We start from the raw sequence: 17392 nt of genomic DNA, 5'->3' as shown, positions 1-17392 counted from the left end.
GGACAAATCCCACCGTTGATCCATATGCCTCAACTCATACTTTCCGAGATACTTAATCCCACCTTTATAGCCACCCATTTACGCAGTGGTGTTTGGTGTAATCAAAGTACCTTTGCGGTATAAGTGATTTACATGATCTCATGGTCATAAGGACTAGGTAATTATGTATCGAAAGCTTATAGCAAATAACTTAATGACGAGATCTTATGCTACGCTTAATTGGGTGTGTCCATTACATCATTCATATAATGATATAACCTTGTTATTAATAACATCCAATGTTCATGATTATGAAACTAATCATCCATTAATCAACAAGCTAGTTTAAGAGGCATACTAGGGACTTCTTGTTTGTCTACATATCACACATGTACTAATGTTTCGGTTAATACAATTATAGCATGATATATAAACATTTATCATAAACATAAAGATATAAATAATAACCACTTTATTATTGCCTCTAGGGCATATCTCCTTCAATTATAAGGATATGGCCTATAGTTATTACTAGAATTGTTCCGATAAGCATTGTTGTTGAAATTATTATTTTTAATGAAGTTCACATCAACATGTTCTTCTTGGGCAACCAATGAAGCTAATGGAATATTATTAGGATCAACATTAGTCCTATCATTCACAAGCATAGACATAATAGCATCAATCTTATCACTCAAGGAAGAGGTTTCTTCGACAGAATTTACCGTCTTACCTTGTGGAGCTCTTTCCGTGTGCCATTCAGAGTAATTAATCATCATATTGTCAAGAAGCTTTGTTGATTCACCAAGAGTGATGGACATAAAGGTACCTCCAGCAGCTGAATCCAATAGGTTCCGTGAAGAAAAATTCAGTCCTGCATAAAAGGTTTGGATGATCATCCAAGTAGTCAGTCCATGGGTTGGACAATTTTTAACCAAGGATTTCATTCTTTCCCAAGCTTGTGCAACATGCTCATTATCCAATTGTTTAAAATTCATTATGCTACTCCTCAAAGATATATTTTTAGCAGGGGATAATATCTACCAATAAAAACATCCTTGCATTTAGTCCATGAATCAATACTATTCTTAGGCATAGATAGCAACCAATCTTTAGCTCTTCCTCTTAATGAGAAAGGAAACAATTTTAATTTTATAATGTCACCATCTACATCTTTATACTTTTGCATTTCACACAATTCAACAAAATTATTGAGATGGGCAGCAGCATCATCGTAACTAACACCTGAAAATTGCTCTCTCATAACAAGATTCAAGAAAGCGTGTTTAATTTCAAAGAATTCTGCCGTAGTAGCAGGTGGAGCAATAGGTGTGCATAAGAAATCATTATTATTTGTGGTTGTGAAGTCACACAACTTAGTATTTTCAGGAGTAGCCATTTTAGCAGTAGTAAATAAAGCAAACTAGATAAAATAAATGCAAGTAACTAATTTTTTTGTGTTTTAGATATAGAGTGCAAGACAGTAAATAAAGTAAAACTAGCAACTAATTTTTTTTTGTGTTTTGATATAATGCAGCAAACAAAGTAGTAAATAAAATAAAGCAAGACAAAAACAAAGTAAAGAGATTGGATTGTGGAGACTCCCCTTGCAGCGTGTCTTGATCTCCCCGGCAACGGCGCCAGAAATTTAGCTCGATGACGCGTAAAGCACACGCCCGTTGGGAACCCCAAATGGAAGGTGTGATGCGTACATCAGCAAGTTTCCCTCAGTTAGAAACCAAGGTTTATCGAACCAGTAGGAGTCAAGAAGCACGTCGAAGGTTGATGGCGGCGGGATGTAGTGCGGCGCAACACCAGGGATTCCGGCGCCAACGTGGAACCTGCACAACACAACCAAAGTACTTTGCCCCAACGAAACAGGTGAGGTTGTCAATCTCACCGGCTTGCTGTAACAAAGGATTAGATGTATAGTGTGGATGATGATTGTTTGCAGAAAACAAGTAGAACAAGTATTGCAAGAGATTGTATTTAATGTAAAAGAATGGACCGGGGTCCACAGCTCACTAGAGGTGTCTCTCCCATAAGATAAATAGCATGTTGGGTGAACAAATTACAGTCGGGCAATTGACAAATAGAGAGGGCATGACCATGCACATACATGACATGATGAGTATTGTGAGATTTAATTGGGCATTACAACAAAGTACATAGACCGCTATCCAGCATGCATCTATGCCTAAAAAGTCCACCTTCAGGTTATCATCCGAACCCCTTCCAGTATTAAGTTGCAAACAACAGACAATTGCATTAAGTATGGTGCGTAATGTAATCAATAACTACATCCTCGGACATAGCATCAATGTTTTATCCCTAGTGGCAACAAGCACATCCACAACCTTAGAACTTTCTCATCACTGTCCCGCATTTAATGGAGGCATGAACCCACTATCGAGCATAAATACTCCCTCTTGAAGTTAAGAGTAAAAACTTGGCCAGAGCCTCTACTAATAACGGAGAGCATGCAAGATCATAAAAAACACATAGGTAATAGATTCATAATCAACATAAAATAGTATTCTCTATCCATCGGATCCCGACAAACACAACATATAGCATTACAGATAGATGATCTTGATCATGTTAGGTAGCTCACAAGATCCAACAATGAAGCACATAAGGAGAAGACAACCATCTAGCTACTGCTATGGACCCATAGTCCAGGGGTGAACTACTCACTCATCACTCCGGGAGGCGACCATGGCGGTGAAGAGTCCTCCGGGAGATGATTCCCCTCTCCGGCAGGGTGCCGGAGGCGATCTCCTGAATCCCCCGAGATGGGATTGGCGGCGGCGGCGTCTCGATAAGGTTTTCCGTATCGTGGCTCTCGGCATCGGGGGTTTCGCGACGAAGGCTATTTGTAGGCGGAAGGGCAGGTAAAGGGGCGTCACGAGGGGCCCACACCACAGGCCGGCGCGGCCAGGGCCGCGCCGCCCTGGTGTGTCGCCACCTCGTGGCCCCACTTCGACTCTCCGTCGGACTTCTGGAAGCTTCGTGGCAAAATAGGACCCTGGGCGTTGATTTCGTCCAATTCCGAGAATATTTCCTTACTAGGATTTCTGAAACCACAAACAGCAGAAAACAAGCAATCGGCTCTTCGGCATCTCGTTAATAGGTTAGTGCCGGAAAATGCATAAATATGACATAAAGTATGCATAAAACATGTAGATATCATCAATAATGTGGCATGGAACATAAGAAATTATCGATACGTCGGAGACGTATCAGCGCCGGCCTATGAGGTGGGCCCATGGCGGCCCTCCTCGGCTCCCCCTTCTGGCTCCCTTCGTCTTCTGGAAAAATATGATTTTTCATATAATTTCCGTCAATTGTTGATCTTCCGAAATATTGCATTCTGACGGCGCTTTTTCCAGCAGAATCCTGACTCCGGTGCGCGATCCTCCAATAATCATGAAACATGCAAAATAGATGAAATAACATAAGTATCATCTCCAAATATGAAATATATCAATGAATAACAGCAAATTATGATATAAAATAGTGATGCAAAATTGACGTATCAGGCTCGTGCATGCGGGCATTGTATAAATGCATGGAAGGTATTTTCATCTTCGCGGCCACATATCTGGCATAGGCCTGTAGTGGATATACCGTGTTTCATCAGATTTAGCTGCGTAGAGATAGCATTGTTACATATTTTCCATGCTAAAAGCTTAACTTTCGGAGGTACAGGGCTGTTCCAGATTATTTTCCAAGATGGCCGTGCTCCATCAGTTCTGGTGTTGGTGGCACCCCTGTCCTATGTCTGCATACTTCTATTCAAGACCAATATGTAAGCACTCTTAACGGTGAAAATGCCTCTCTTCTCTGGGAATCAGGCAATAAAGTCATTCTCGTTTCTTCTGGATGTCTGAATTTTTGTGATAGCTGCCACACCATCTTGTATAAAGTATTGGTGTAGGCGCTCTTCATTCCAGGAACCATTCTGTAGCAAGAAATATGTTACCCATCTGTATCGACACCGGCCCTGCTCAGATTTTGGGTGGTGGCTTTCATCACGAGGGATCCATGGATCCCGCCATGCTCTGATGTTTGCGCCATTGCCGACCCGCATGCATTCGTAACATTTGATAAGTGAAAAAACCTAGTAACTTAAAGGTATAGCCAAGCAAAAAAAACTTATTTGCACTAAAATATGACACTTCAACCATCAAACTAACATGTAAAATACTCAATGTTGATAGATTGATCATTCGTGCGTGTTTCCCTTATCTTGCCTTTGAATCCTTGGGAAACAACTTAGTTACTGAAATACTAAAACAGGTACCCGCCCACCGCATGATGTGTGTTTTGTCTCGACTTTTCGACGGAAGTAAAAAAACTCTCATAAATTTGAGCCCTTTTTCTAACCTGTGAACCCTTGTATGGTCGTATTTGACAATTGCACAATACCAAAATGCTTTTTTATTACCTATGTTAAGGATTAGGTTACTACCCTTTCATAACTATCACAACAATGAACTTTGTGACTTGATCGTGTTGCAATACTTATATTGAGAATGTTCATCATATATTCAACCAATGACATGACCCCACTGTCAATTAACATAAATGTTCATGATCGGAAAACCTCGATCATCTATTGACCAAACAAAGACGTGTGGTATGTAATCAAACCCGGGTTCCTATCAAGGTAAATGTTCATGATCCCACTATCAATTAACATAAATGTTCATGATCGGAAAAGCATTTTCCACACATCTTTATTTTGAGATTATGGAAAATTAGCCTTTTCCACTCCTCAAATGGCCAAGTCTGGTGCATGTGGCTCCTCCATATTATATCCTCTTTGTTCCTCTTTCCTTTATTTATTCATAATCATCCATAACACCTACACACATATCAAAGACAGGGAAAAGTGATAAATTCTATCTAAACTAGTTCTGCAAAAGTCATATGAAAGTAAATGAAAACCAGTAATCATGTATAATAAGCATAGTTGTAGCTATATTAAGCATGAGATGAGTGGTAACTATGCATAAAGTGTGATCTAAAAGTGTACATAAATTCCACACATCAGCAGCGCATGTGCTCCGCCTCCGCCAAAGAAGACCGCAAAAGGCTAGTCCCATGCCCCGCCACCTCCACCAGAAGACATGGGGAAGGCGTCGTGCTGGTGTGGTCCGAGGTCACATAGGAAGAAGAAGAGGAGGAGGAAGAAGATGATGCCTATGACCAAGCTACATGTGAAAGGGGAGCTTGGCATGCGTGCAAAGGTCAAGGCAACAGATTTGGAAAATCTGCAAGCGACTTGAAACCAGCTTGCGATGGGTCACGAAGAAGGAGGAGATGCCGAACCTGCAACATGACGAGAGGGTGATAATCAAGTCCCACGATGTGATAAGAAATAAAAGAGTGTTGGACCCTCAATGTTTTTGTTGTACCACTCTAAGGGGTGTAAGAATTACGATACGATGTTTCGTGAGTGTTATGTCAATAACTTGTCCACTACAACATGTGGTGGTGTGTTGGGTCACCGCAAAAGACACATCCATCACCAGGGAACATTTTACGTAACCCTCGTATAGCTCATCAATCGTAAGAACTTTAGGGTTTTAGTGACCAATGAGACAAACCAAACTTATTTCGGTTGTCCTAGTCGGAGATACCTTGCAAATGACTACGAAATGGAAGATGGGAGGATGTTTTTGTTCTATATCGATTATGGCGATAACGACATCAACATATTTTACATGACCCCTGACACATACTTTTTCGAGTTTATTGAATACGACAGACAAGACATAATAAATGAGGACGACATCATTGTGAAGGGGTTTGATGCATGTAAAAAAATTCCCTACGCGATCATGAAGATCTATATATGAAGATGCAATAACAAGATTGGATATATAATTCTAGATGGACTCACCGAGCTAGAGCGGAAGACTCTCGAAGACGACTTTCAACAAGGCGATCTCCTTTTTGCCCCAATCAGAGGATCAAATGTACGACCCCTCTATCAGTATCCACACATCCGGTAATCTATTCCGTCAGTGTTCTTTTGGCTAGGATGTCACACTAAGGGTGAGAAGTGTTTAGCCTTTTGGCATGCGTATGTTGAGAATGCCGCAAGAGAGAACCTCCACAAGGGAGGAGAGAGGGGGGAGGGAGGAGAGATCCAACCAAGGGGCTATTGTTTCTGAGGCATAACGATTATCTGGGGGAGGCTGCCTCCTCCAAACATGGAAGGTTTGGTGGCTGCCTAGGAGGGGTATGGCGTCATCCTTAATGGGCTCTATGGGGCCCATGCAACCTATCCATAAAGGGCTATAGATATGGTCGCCTCCCCCTATGTGGCCCCATGGACACTTTTAGGAACATTTTCGATAAAGTTGGGAACAATATTTTCACTCTTTATAAATTCACTGGAACACTTTCGATAAAACCCAAAACATATGTATCAACTCTAGAACTATTAGGGTATGACTCCAAAACAATATTAACAACTAAGAAACACTTTCAATAGTTTATCTCTCACATATTGAAGTTCGGGAACAATTCCGATGTTATTATCTCAATCACATACCATATATAACACTTATATAAATTCTCGCAAAGATAAATTACTTTAAGCGTGTGACTCATCATGTTCGGTAAATGATACGTCTCAAACGTATCTATAATTTTTGATGCTCCATGTTTGTTTTACACCAATTCATATATGTTTTGTTCAAACTTCGTTGCACTTTTACATGATTCTGGCACTAACCTATTAACAAGATGCCATAGTGCCAGTTCCATGCTTTCTGCTGTTTTTATATTTCAGAAAAGTTGTACAAAAAATATTCTCGGAATTGGACGAAACAAAAGCCGAAGTCAATATTTTACCGAAATGAAGACGAAGTCAGGAGGGGGGACGAAGAGGTGCACCAGGGCGCCCACACCACCCCTAGGCGCGGCCTAGGGCTGGCCCGTGCCTAGGGCAGGTGTGGGGACCACATGCGCCCCACTGACCTGAATCCTGGACACCCGAGCCTTCATCCACGAAAAGTTCTGCTGCGGCCGCCATCGCCGAACCCATCTCGGGGGTTCTGAAGCTCTTCCCGGCACCCTGCCGGAGGGGGAAATCACCGCCGGAGGCATCTACTTCGTCATGCCCGTCTTCGTAGTGATGCGTGAGTAGTTCATCCCTGGACTATGGGTCCATAGCAGTAGCTAGATGGTTGTCTTCTTCACTTTGTGCTTCATGTATCGATCTTGTGAGCTGACCTACATGATCAAGATCATCTTTATGTACTCCTCTATGTTTGGTTTGCTGGGATCCGATGAATATTGTGTACTATGTTAAGATATATTATATATTCATGTCATATGTTATTTGTGCTCTTGCATGCTCTCCATTGCTAGTAGAAACTCTGGCCAAGTGGATACTTGTGACTCCAAGAGGGGGTATTTATGCTCGATAGTAGGTTCATGCCTCTAGTTTTCTGGAAGTGTGACTTTATAACTTCTAAGGTTGTAGATGTGCTGTTGCTACTAGGGATAACCCAACAATGTTTTATCGAAGGGTAATTCTATTGTTTAGTTTACACACATTGCTTAATGTGATAGTCTGTTGCTTGGATTACGATCTATGTATTATGTTGTAATGCCCAGTACCAAATTATCATAGTAATCATGTTGCCATGTATGGTCGATATTCTGTCAATTGTTCAGCTGTAATTTATGCACCCAACATGCTATTTCTTTATGGAGAGATACCTCTAGTGACCTGTGGACCCCGGTCCTATTTCCTTTACTGATAAATTCAACTGCAATCATGTTCTGTTTACTTTCTACAAACATCTCCTTCCATTCGATACGTCTAATCCTTTGCGTTCAGCAAACCGGTGAGATTGACAACCTCATTGCAAGTTGGAGCAAAGTACTTTGGTTGTGTTGTGTGCATATTTTACGTTGTTGTTGACGCCGGTAGTGCTCCTGCGGTGACCCAGCGTACCACTGCATGGTGTAGTACACAAGTCGTTGACATAACACAAGTGTAACACCGTTCCACTCATATTACATCCCTCAGAGTGGTACAACAGAAACATATGCGAGTCCAAGGTATGTCTATAGAAGGATACACAAGCTATTTACAGAAGATCAACACAGCCTCCTACTTTACAGTGAGGTAAAACTTCAAATAAAGCTCCAGAAGAACGACTCGTAATATAACTTATTGCTAACTTAAGCTAATGAACTACTAGGCTTGCTATAGACATCTAGCTACTTAGGTGCTAGGATTAGGGAAAGGCTCCCTTCTATTACTAGTCTAAGTTTCCACTATAGTTGCTGCAGCAGTTGACTTCATTATCTTCTTTGCTTGGATTATTCGTCTTGTTGCAGTTGACTCCTTTGTCTTCAAGTTCCACGGTAGATTCCTCCTTCGGTGACTCCATAGCTAAGCAGGGGATTTAAGAGTGGGATGAGTACGAGCGTACTCAGCAAGTTCATATTAGGAAATAGGTGTATCATGCACTAGCTACAGCCACAGACCAGAAAGTCATAGGCGAATGCAAGTTTTCATAAACATTTCTTCAAAAGGTTTATTTTATTCTGAAAACTATGCCCGTCAGTCTTCACAGGTTGACTAGAACTTCATTGAGTTCCTTTCCTGCCGCGTTCGCAGTTCCCTTCCCGGAACAGGGAGTGACAGTCACAATTCAATACACTCTGCAGAGGTGCGTTACTTTTCCCACAAGAGATCTTACCCTTTTTGCCATCCGCAGGGACTTGCCCCCGTTCACACTTCCTTTGGTGTGAGGCCAGGTATAAAGATCCAAGCCCACACCACCTTCTCCACGACCTCGCAGACCCACCCTTTTTGTAAGTCTGTCCTCTCCTATATCTATGGGTAGACCGACACAGGCTCTTGTTCTCACCTTTACCAATAAGGTAGACCGTTCCGAACAATTATGATGCCCTGCCCTATACACCATAGATAGACCGATCCGGACAACCCTTACAATCCTTCATAGACCAATAATAAGTCTACCCTCTCCCGTATCTAATGGTAGACCGTGCAGGACCACATGTCCCCACCTTTACCAAAGATAGACCGATACGGGCAACCCCTATTACCAGTCCGTTGGCATGCGAGAGGGAAAAGATATAGCTGGCTTCCCCGCAGCCATTATAGATCTTATGGTCAACGCGATATGTACGGCGCTAGAATCACTGGACGGCATTGGTACTTTAATCCTAGGGTGATATAACCCATTGCAATGGAACCTCCACCATATCAACACATACCATGGTTCCATTGCCAGCCACATAGTCATATTCATAGTTGGAAAATAACATTTCATTTGCGATGCAGGAATGATAAGTATATAGCTTTGCATCAAAGTAGTAGAAAATAATCAAGTTGACATGAGCAAGGGTGAACTTGCCTTTCTTGACTGCAAGATTATGCAGGCAAAAGCTTCGATTCGTGAGAACTCCAAATTCTGAAATACCATCATTGTCCGGTAAGGACAATGTTTAAAGAACTGGCAAAGATGCTATAATGCATAATATGAGATGCAATCGTCCCGAGCGTAACTTAACCTCGATGATTTAGGATGGATGAGTTGTAAAGATTTCTTTAGTGTGTTGCACTTTTAGGATGGTTCTCAAACAAGGTTCTTATTAGGGTTGGTGATATTAATAGCATAAACAAGTTATATAACGCATCATAACAATCATACACATAAAGAATAGTGGTGGAACAATATGTAAAGAACAGTTGTCAACTTTTAAGTTCTATGATTCATGGTTGAGGATTATATGTATTATACTTCAAAAGAATAACTTTTGAAGAACATGTTGATTAAGAAATAATAAGTATTTCAAATAAGAACTATGGCTTCTATGGTTTAATTGACATTTGTACTTCAAAAGAATAACTTTTGAAGAACAAGTTAAATAAGAACAAGAACTACTATGAGTAGGAGCTATGGGCTTCTATAAGTTAGCTATTAGGGTCTACTATGGTTTCACATTTTCTTCACTAAGTAACCTCTAATGGCTTCCAAACTAGATGGTTTATTACTTCTTAAATAGGGTTTAGTTGGATAGGAGCATGTGTTGTGAATTGCTACACAAGGTTGATACTAGGGTTCATCATCATGGTTCTACTAGGGTTTGATGGTTGAGGTTGATTTTAATGGTGTGGTATAATGGAGTGGTGATCAATGGTACTAATCCAATTAACAAGCTAGGGTTTATACCTAGGTGACATTAGTGGATCATACAGGTTTTAATTAAGAATAGGAACATGAAATGATAATCTCATGTGACTTGGTTTTATGCTAGTGGATTCTAAGCATGTATTCAATTGTTGATAATTAGGGTTATATATGTCAAGTAAATCTCCCATGATCATATGTGACACATATCTAGGGTTTTAGAGTTGGTTCTAAGGTGGAATGATCACATGAAATAATGGGATCCAGATTCTAACTTATATTAAAACTAGGGTTTCTAAATTATGATCCAATTCTTAAATTAATATTTGGTACTAGAATTAATGTGATTAAGTACTTGAAATATTGTTATTAATAATTTTAACATGCTATTAATTTTTAGAGGGTTTAAGAATTAAAATAATTACTAGTTAGGGTTTAATTAGAATTCGTGGTTTCCTAATTATTGTTAGGTTTTAAAGTATTTAACTTGTTAACTTAAGAATGTTTAAGTAAATAATGGTTGAGCTACCAAAATGATATTGACTTTTACTATTTTCTTGAGTTATTACTATTTAAAGAAAATAAAAATGGTAATTTGCAAATTAGGGTTTATGCATTACCACTAATAATTAAATTAATGCAAATATGATAAATAAAATTAATCTTAACATTTTACTTAGTTACTGAATAGTTAAAATTTAATTTTTAAACTTATCTAATTTATTGATTTCAAATTGGATTTCAAATAATTGAAAAGGCATAATTAACAAAATTAAAAATAAGTGAATTCTTATTTTGACACACATTTTTATTTTATATTTTATTTGAATAGAGTTTATTTTTATGAACATTTTGATATATTATTTATATTTTTCTGAGTTGAAATGGATTTTATACAATTTGGCAAAGTTTCGGTGATTTTCCGGAATTTGAAATAAATCTAAAACACTAAACTTACCCGTTCACTTATACCCGCAGAGACTGACTGGTGGGGCTTGTCTCCACTTCGGCTGCCACGCAAGCAAGGACCGGTCAAAGTGGACCGTGGCGTTTGACCTCACCGACGTTTAAACGCCGGCGGCCAGAGCACGGTGGCGCCGCTGATTTAGGGCTCCCCTGGATGCGCTACTGGGTGCATCTGAACAAGCACAACAAGGCGAAGCGAATGGTGGTGGTGGTTTCCGCGGGGACTCATCGGAGCGTCACCGGCAAAGGGGTGCTGCGGCGGCTTACTCCGGCGAGAATCGAATCGGAAGCTATGGGATGCAAGAATAGGAACTAATAGGTGCAGGAGATGCGCAAGCTCACCCTGAAGCTCAAGGTGTGGTCAGCTCCGACGATTGTTGACGGAGACGATGGCGATTGGCGATTTCCCGGTGAACCCGAGGGAAAGGGAACGCCGAAATTCCTCCCTCTCCTGGCTCCCCTTGATGCTCGCTCCTCCGGGATGCTCTACGAGATCGAGCGCATTGATTGAGCTACGCCATGGCCTCCAGGATGACCTCAATCGACGGCGTCGTGCTCGACACCGGCGAACAGTCAAGGTTGAATGTGAGAGCTAGAGAGGTGCTGGGAAGAAATGGATGGGCGGCGAAGGATTAGGGTTTCAACGCGGAGCTCCTGGTGGTTTTATAGCGCTCGAGGTGGTCTGGTTCGTCGGCTCGCCGGCGGTACTGGCCAAGATGTACTGGCGACGGTGAGCGGTGTATGGGCGCGAATCTTGATGCTCCTGGATAAGCTCGGACGCAAGAGAGATAGTGGAGGGTTCTGGAAGCTTCGTTGGCGTCCGGGGCATCCTTATCGGCTTCGAGGACGTGGCCGCCGCTCCTCGCTGCGCTGTCGACGCCGTGGAGGAAGACGACGCCCTCGCCTTGTTTTGTGCCAGCGACGAAACGGTAAGTGGCCGTGGGCTGCACTGGGCCGTGGAGTTGGCGTGGGTCGTGGGCTCCCGCTGGGTTGCCGAGGTCCACGGTGTTAAGCCGTGTAAGTCCTCTCTCTCTTCTCTTTTCTATTTATTTTCTGTTTTCTATTTTGTTGTTTGAATTCAAATTTGAATTCTGTTTTGTTTTACAGGTTCCAGAATATTTGAATATCAAAACAATTTGATAATGCTATCTACTGTATGGTTTTGTTTATAAATAGCCATATTATCATTGATTTATTTTGTGTTCTTATGAGACACAATTCAAATTTTCAAATAGATATGATTTTAGGGTTTATCTCAATTGCTTTGCTAATTTAAGGAATTAAACATGTTTTAATTGATTTGAAATTTAGAACATGTGCATGGTGAACACATTCTATTTTTCTAGTGCTTAACCATAGTGATTACTCACATATAATTTAATTATATATAGGGTTTAACAAATGGAATAGGGTATGGAATTGGTTTATGATTTTATGTGGAGAATTATTCCTAAGGTTTTAAGAAGATGGTTAAGAAAGTTCTATAATCACTAATCTGGTTTTAGTAAACTTTAGCTTGAACTAATTAAGATGGATCCTATGTTTATAATTAGCAATGCATTTGCTAATGATGGTTTAATTTATAGAACACTACTTCATTTGGTCTACTAGGATGGAAAGGTAGGGTTTAATATTTTATGTGAACTGATTCCTAGGTGAAAGGTTTATAGTTTTGGTGATGCTTCACTAATTGAAGTATAAAATAGGCATGAGGCATGGCAGGGTTCTAATTATAATCCAAGTTAATCCATGGGTTGGAATTCAAATGTAGTTTAGGGTTTAAGTTGTGACCACCAATATGATACACAGCTAGAATTAGAATATGGCATAAGCTTTGGTTATGTTTTACTAATGGGACATGGCTCTCACCTCCAAGATTAAAGGTTGGTTTGAACAAGTAGAATTTAATACTACTCTAATATTCTCTAGGATAGACATGGATATGGTTAGCATTATAACTTCTCTCACTTCTCAATGTCTTGGAATATCCTAAGGTCCTACTCAAGATATGATGATATGATCCTCTAAATATATGGTTTCCCTAGGAATTCTACCTTGGTATCTTCTGTAGCTTGTTCTTCAGGAAATCTGATAAACCTGCATCTTGTGGTATGCCTCCACCTCCTAGCTTCTTCATCTTGATCCTAGCTAATTCACATGGAGTGGCTCTATGTGTTCTCTTCCTTGTGTCATGCTACAAGGTGATCAAATGGATGAAGGGTGTGGCTCTATTTATAGGCTTGGGCAAGCTCTAGTATCATGACACATAGGTGGTGACTCTTGTGTTGATTTGATGAGTAAGGTGCTTGGTTGTCATGCCCTCATCCATAGCAATCCTTTGAGCATGAGGTGGCAAAGCTTGGAAAGCAAGTCATGTAGATATTTTCATCCCATGTGGCATAGAGATTATCCTCTCATATGATTTATTTTTGGATAGCCAAGTGGCATTTGCTACAAAATATCATGTGGATGGTTTTATTATTGTGGATGAGTCATCATACCATGTATGATTGTATTTATGTTATAATAGTATTCAAAAGGTCAAGTTTGAGGGTTATTTCTCCATTTTGGATAGTTGGTGTTTGATTTCACCAAGGCATGATCATATGAGTTTCAAAATACTCATAGTTAGTTTTATTCAAATAGTTTGAACTATAATTTGTAATGTAAATGGATTTAGTTTTATGATATTCCATGTATTTAATAAGTTATGATTTAAATAAGAATGTGTGGCTTTTATGCACTTTAGACCCCGTGGTTTAACTTATTTATAAGTGAATTAAATTACACACAAAGGTAGTTGCTAACTTTTAAGTGTTAATAAGTTAGGGTTTGATTCTTAAAGAATGTGTTGTTGTAAATATAATTCCATTTGATCTAATCCATAGATCAAATCATCTCTACCCAAAATAAGGTTTTAGCAAAGATCACAATGAAGTTTATAGCGCTTGACTTGATGATCTACTTCAGTTCCAGACAAGTCAAGTGAAACTTCGAGCTATCGTGGTAAGTTTTATTTGAAAGCGCAAAAATCCCCCGGATTTTCTATGCATGAATGCAATGCACACTTTGGTGTTCTCTCATTTTGTTGCCTCTAAACCCGGGATATTACAGCCTCTCCCCCTTAAACTGAACTTCGTCCCGAAGTTCGAACGCTCTCATGTTTCGGAACGTGGAACTGACTTGAACGGATCACGATCCTTTCAAACTCCATGGTGATCTCAGTAGATATAATTGAATATATCCCTTGTCTAGATCCTTCATGGAGTCTTCTAATGTCTGGCACTGATACTTTCTTCAATTCTATGATTTCTTCCAACACTCTAAGCTTATAGGCTTACTCTCCAAAGATTCTTGGATTAGGACATCTTATTTTATAATGGACTTTACTAATGGTTGTGGTGACATCTTCCTATTTGGGTACCCAAAGCTTGGTTCTACCAGCTGTGGTAATCCAGCTGCGGTGCCCAAACCTTAAGTCTAAAGATTGGTTTAAAGTAAGGTATCGTTTTTTTTTCCTTTAATACCATAACTAAAGTAATGGTACTTCGTAAGGTATTTACAATAGGAATGGTCCTGGTTGTTTAGTCCTACGAATGGATTAGACTCATTTAGTCCATCCAATCATGGCTTCTAGTTTATGCTAGTTATCCTCCTTTTGGTTTCTTTAGGTTCCATGAAAGGAATCTTTCTAATAGGCTTATGTTTTGGCATGGTCAAACTCCTTTGGTCTTAAGCCTTCTTAAGCTTTGATTGTTCCCCGACATCTTCTTTATCCAACTTCATTAGCTTAGACTTACTTGAGCTCTTTTACTTCTGAGTAATTAGTAATTACCCACTCAAGTGAGGGTCTAACCCTTACTTCTTCGAGATATGAACCTCGGCTTCTGGTCTGACATCCTCCTGAGAGTACCTTGGTATGGATACATCCCAACAACCTTATAAAAATAAGATTGGACTTCCACTCAGTTCAGACCTTATTCTTGGTCCATCATACTCCAAATATTATATCTTAAGACTTCTCATTCAGCCTTCCTCTCCCCCTTGGAGTTTACTAATGATCTTTAAACTTCCTTTCTTCTAATCATTAAACTCCAAGGTAGAAGATTGGTTTAAGTCTGGTTTATATTTTGTACCTTTCTAAAGTCTCACGAAGAATTCTTTGCGGTGTATCCACACAGTTGTGGGTATCCGATGTGAATCCTCCGACTAAATGGTTACCAGCTATGAAATACCAACTGCGGAATACCAGCTGTGGAATCCCTCTGTCCTTTAGAATAAAGGAATGTTCAAGTTACGGACTAGTTGATACTAGCTGCAGACTATCTAGCACCAGATGTGGCTTATTTGATAACAGTTGTGGACTATTTATGGTTCTAGTCAACATCTACCTACCAGAGGTGGATACTTTTATAGTTTAGTTAAGATCTACCTTAATTTCAATGCTTCCTCTTCACGTTTATCCTATATCCATTGCGATCTTATTATATCGATTGCGACTTAACTTGTCCATTTTTCTTCTTTGAGGGTTTGTTTTGCAAGAGAACCACTTGTTGACACTATAAAGATAGTATCGTAAGTGACTTCACTTGCATTTCCTTCTTCCATAATGAATATGGCTCCACTTCTTCTGCTCCATATTCACTATTTTTCTCACTTCTATGGTACTTCCATGTTGAAGTATGCCTCAATTGAGGATAAAGTGAATTTTGATTAGTCCTTCCTTCAAATTATTGTGGTGGCTTCCCACAACTTTACTTCCTTCTTCTAGTTAACCTTCATTCTGTCCTTAAAATCTTCAGAATTCGTCACTTCCTCACACGAATACCTTTACCCTCTAGACCTATAACATCAAGTAAGAGCTTGATATTGCAACATGCATTTGCATATCAAAGTCAAACTTCATGTATGGATCTAGTCAAACAATGAAAATCCAATAAAATCCAGCTTTGTGCTTATAATACACACCCTTATATGCCTGAATATGATAGTTGGGTAAGACATCCCTAAACATCAGGCTCAGATGTGTAATATATAACACCACATAAGATGGTTTTAAGTTGTGATACTTAGCATCTATATAGGGATTTCTACTATTTGTCTCAATATTTACCTCGATTGCTCACTTGCAATCAAATAAAGTTGAGTAAATTGGTCTAGGATAGTTGTGGTTGATCTAGTTTCCTTAGGAAGTACTAACTCACCTTCCATTTAATTGAAAACTAACCTCACATGATCTCTTGAGACCATAACATAGCTACTCTCAACACCTAATTGTTTAAGTCTACCACCAATAATTCCAAGTTTCTCTATAAGCTATGCTCTAATAAAGCCTTCTTCCGACTATCATCTATGGTTCGAGCATACTTGGCACAGTTTCCAGGATTTTAAGGCCTAAGTTTTTGAACTATTCCCTAAATCCTACTCCTTATCATACTCATGTTATCTCACTTATGATGTTCTACTCCATCACATCATGATTCTCAAGTGAATCATATATGATTACCAACTCTACCATGAAAAGTAGACTTGTATAACTCCTATCACTCTTCCTTACCTCCCATGATTGACTCATCATAGGTATACACTACCTTATATAACTTATCTACCTCACTTAATATCAATTATTTGACAATTTTAGATGATTCTTAACTAACCATAAGTTATATTGGTATACTTCTTCCAATAGGATATCTTCCTTATGGTTGTATCCTCTCTTTGGACTACCATGTATTGTATACCAACTATGGTCTACTACCACCCATTATGTTAAGCTCCAAGGGTGTTATACTAATCTCGAATGAAGCAAGATAACTAACTAACTTTACTTAAGAAATATAGATAAGAAAGATTGACTCAAGTGTGTCAGGATTATTCTCAAGTGAATACCCATCTCAAGTCAAAAGAATAGTTGGTTTAGCATAGCTGACTTAGCATAGTTGTATTAGCTAAGATACTTCCTATAGACACTACCAAACCTATAGGTCTCCTTTAAAGGGTTTTAATCCTAGGGTCAAAGCATTTGCTCTGATACCAGCTGCGGTGACCCAGCGTACCACTCGCATGGTGTAGTACACAAGTCGTTGACATAACACAAGTGTAACACCGTTCCACTCATATTACATCCCTCGAGTGGTACAACGAAACATATGCGAGTCCAAGGTATGTCTATAGAAGGATACACAAGCTATTTACGTAAGATCAACACAACCTCCTACTTTACGAGTGAGGTAAAACTTCAAATAAAGCTCCGG

The sequence above is a fragment of the Lolium rigidum genome, chromosome 6 (genome assembly GCF_022539505.1).
Source record: "Lolium rigidum isolate FL_2022 chromosome 6, APGP_CSIRO_Lrig_0.1, whole genome shotgun sequence".
Lineage (NCBI taxonomy): Eukaryota > Viridiplantae > Streptophyta > Magnoliopsida > Poales > Poaceae > Lolium > Lolium rigidum.
The sequence above is the reverse complement of the archived record's forward strand: the minus strand, read 5'-3'. Positions refer to the sequence as shown.